The sequence below is a fragment of the Balaenoptera ricei genome, chromosome 2 (assembly GCF_028023285.1).
Source record: "Balaenoptera ricei isolate mBalRic1 chromosome 2, mBalRic1.hap2, whole genome shotgun sequence".
Classification (NCBI taxonomy): domain Eukaryota; kingdom Metazoa; phylum Chordata; class Mammalia; order Artiodactyla; family Balaenopteridae; genus Balaenoptera; species Balaenoptera ricei.
In genome coordinates this window covers 97372864-97377002 of record NC_082640.1, presented here as the reverse complement: position 1 = coordinate 97377002, position 4139 = coordinate 97372864, and positions in this window count along the sequence as shown.

Sequence of the window (4139 nt, the reverse complement as noted above, 5' to 3'; positions counted from 1 at the left end):
TCACACAAGTAAGCAAGTTTTGAGATCCATTCTGTGTCACTGAAATGTGCTGCCAGTGGTGACTGTTTTTCTAAAAGAAATCTCTGGAGTGGCTCTCACAACTCAAAAACGCTGGCCAGTGATCTACCTTTAGAAAGCCATCTCACTTCTGTGTATAAGAGAAGACGTGTGCTCTGTATCCATCAGCTCACAGAGCTGCACAAACAGACGTGAGTTAAGGGCATGTACTTTAATGTGATTGATAATTTTAATCACATCCTGCGAAACGTTGTTAAGTTCAGGTGACAGTTTTCAGCTAGCCAGCATTTCTCTATTGATGACACAGGGCGTAGACTCACATTCAGAAGTGACCTCTTTGACCTCAGTAGTGAAACCAGAAAGCTGTCCAGTCATGGCAGCCACTCTGTCCGTGCATATACCGACACAAAATGACCATATGAGTCTGCAAGCAATTGATTTATTATGGTCTCTGTGCAGTCAAACCTCTCTGCTAATGATAATCTGTATTTGTAGCCGCTCCCCAGCGCTAGCGTCACCGCCTCAGCTCCACCTCAGATCATCAGGCATTAGACTCTCATAAGGAGTGCACAGCCTAGATCCCTCGCACATGCAGTTCACAGTAGGGTTCATGCTCCTATGAGAATCTAATGCCGCCGCTGATCGGAGATCAGGCGGTAATGCGAGTGATGGGGAGCGGCTGTAATTACAGATGAAGCTTCACTCACTCGCCCACTGCTCACCTCCTGCTGCACAGCCCATTTCCTAACAGGCCATGAACCTGTACCAGTCCGTGGCCCGAGGGTGGGGGACCCTTACTTTAAATGGATGAATTGTATGTTATGTGAATTATATCTCAATAAATTTGTTTGAAAAAAGATGTAGACTAATACAACATTTAGGTAAGTAAGAAAACAAAAGTAGATTTTGTTTGGGGACATGGATACATACATGTGTCAAGTGTCAAAAGAGGCATTGCAGTGATGCACATTGAATTCAAGATAGAGATTGCTGTTGTAGAGGGAAGAAGGACAAATGGGAGAACACTTGAGTGTACTATAACATAGTATTTCTTTTAAAAAGGCATATCTGAAGAAATATAGAAAAATGTTAACATAAGTTTACTCTTCATAATTCATGCACAGATACTGTTGTATTATTTCCTGGGTTTGAAATCTTCCAAAATTATTTTTTTAATTTAAAACAAAAAATTCTTATAGTCTGTTAAATTCATTGAAATGAAAATTTAACCTTCTAGGGAGGAAATAAAATTTTTTTCCCTTGCTCCGATCTTGTAGACAATAAAGCCATCCTCTCTTTCTCCGTTTGACTGTGTTTTACAATTACTGAGGATGGTCTCAGGTGATAGGTATTTGAGTCCATAAAGTGTGTTTTGCATGAATCACACACCTTTCAAATGAATGTGGTATAATTCCAGCAACAGAGAACTACAAAGTGGTGCTTTTTGTCAGTTTAGGACAGATTTTTAAAACAATTTTTTCCAAGAACAAAGATATTCACTAATTTATTTTCAGTATAATTATCAAAATCAGGAGATATAACAGTAATATGATTCACTATTCTAGGTACATCATTTTCAGCCCCTCTGGTCCAAGATTCAAATTAGAACAGATTTTTGTTATCCCTTCAGGAATGATATGAATTAAATCACTCTTCCACCATGATAACATGTTAGCATATTAGCATATTTTAGCCTCAGTGTCTAAATGGATCACATTGTTTTTCCAAAATGAAGATTAGATGGCAGTGGTGGTGGTAAGAGAAAAGTCAGGAATTTGGACATTTTTGAAAACTGAAAAAGAGTTGGGGGTCTCTTTACAATCAGACTGTCAAAACGGGAATTTGCTGGTTGTGAAAAATGTAAATATTTTGTAGTTCAACTAAATCCAAGTTTGAAATATGAAAGGCACATAAAAATCAGTATTGTGCTCTCATCTCAGAAAGGACCTCTTTTATTGCAAACTGTAAAATAGATTCAGCTACTCTAGTCCTTCTGAAATGGCATATTAAACTGATACTTACAATGTTCTAAGGATATCATGAGCACAGCAAAGTAAATGATATAAATCTGTGCTGTACAATAAAAGAAAACTAATTGCAAAATGTACACCATCCTGGGATTATTTTTGTCAGAAAATAGTAGGAGTCACTGGGTAGATCTTGTTTGGAGAGGTATTTATGGCCAATCTCTGGTGTGTCTGAAATCACAGATCTAAGATGTTGGCAAAATCCACTATGCTTACTGGCTTAGCTGACCATCACATCCAAGAGGAAAGATTTTTATGGAGAAAAGTCTTTTAAATATGTGGCTGACTGCTAATAGATGGAACCAATTACCCAAGAAATAAAATGAATAAATGGTTCATCATCACTGCTTAGACTACTGTAATAACCTGTTTGTGATTAGGACTTCTTTCTGCACAGACAATGATATCCCCTCGGAGGACAAATACCCAAGTTCTAAAGATCATTGATAACTCATAATTTCTTTCACTGGAATTTACCCTTGGTGGACGCTTCTACACCTCTGTAATCCACCAAAGTGGCGGTTTATAATGAACTTTAGCATATTCTGTATATGTCCCTTGAATCAAACAGTATGAAGTCTATTTTTTCCTGGACCATTTTCAAAAGGAGTTTTTGAGCAATCTGTTTGGCCATAAAATCAATCCGATGTGTTCTTAAAACAGCCTAAAACATCAGACTGAGTAGATTTGGAGCTAATGTTTAAGTCACATAAACATTCCCCTGCTCAATGGATTAATAGAGCAGTCCCAAAGGTCTGAATAATTCGTTTCAGATGCAGTACATGAAGGTATTGGACTCATTTGTGCTTTTATGATCGACATCAAATTCATATTATGTCAATGAAAAGCCTGAGAGAAATGGAATTTTTAATGCCTACAGGAAGTTTCTGACAATGTTCTCCAGGTTGGCAACTTGATAAGTAGAATCCAATATCCTTTCAAAAGGGTTTCAAACTAACTATTAGTTAATATTTAGATATTATTTGGACCATTGTTTCTTAAAATGTGTTCAATCTCATACAAGTCCCAGGAAACGTTACTAAAGTGGGGGTAGGGTTGAAGGATAGGGGCTCTGTGATCAAAGTTTTTCTGGAAACAGTATATTCTAGCCTGGTTTTGGAGAGTCCCAGCGTATATTAGCATATTAAGGACACTGAGAAGTCCGACAACAAAGAAAACTAACCCTAACTCAGCATTATCCCTATTTATTTGATCAATGAATCCTATTTCTACCTAACACTTATTCTACACAATGCACATTGGAAAACACCGATAGACACTAATCTCTTATGAATAACCTAGAAAGTTTAAACTATTTACCCAAGATCACACAAGCACTTAGTTGAAGAGTCAGGAATCCTGGCTCCCTATCAGGCCTACTTCCTGGGATGATCCAATTAAGGCTAAGGTGGTCTAAATGATACTCTCAAATTATATGAATTTTTAAAATAATAAAAAAACGGAGTAATTTAGGAATTATCAAGAAACCTAAGAATATTTAGGCACTGTTCTTCTCTCTGGTTTAGAAGTAGCTGGAGGGGCTTCCCTGGTGGCGCAGTGGTTGAGAATCTGCCTGCCAATGCAGGGGACACGGGTTCGAGCCCTGGTCTGGGAAGATCCCACATGCCGCGGAGCAACTGGGCCCGTGAGCCACAACTACTGAGCCTGCGCGTCTGGAGCCTGTGCTCCGCAACAAGAGAGGCCGCGATAGTGAGAGGCCCGCGCACCGCGATGAGGAGTGGCCCCCGCTTGCCACAACTGGAGAAAGCCCTCGTATGGAAGCGAAGACCCAACACAGCCATAAATAAATAAAATAAATAAATAAAAAAAATAAAAATAAAAAAAAAGTAGCTGGATACGGGTAGGACAAATCAGGTAGAGATCCTCCACTCTACAGCAGGTAATATAATCTCACTCCAAAGTCCCTCCCTGCTTTTCTTCACTTTCTCACTATCCATATTAATACTGCAGCTCCAAGCCCAGCTCTCCACTGGAAAAAATATCTTTTAAAATAAAAGAGTGGGCTCAGATCACAGAAACAGTGGTGGGACTGAGACCTTGATAACCCAGAGGCCAAGAATGTCTCGAGATCTC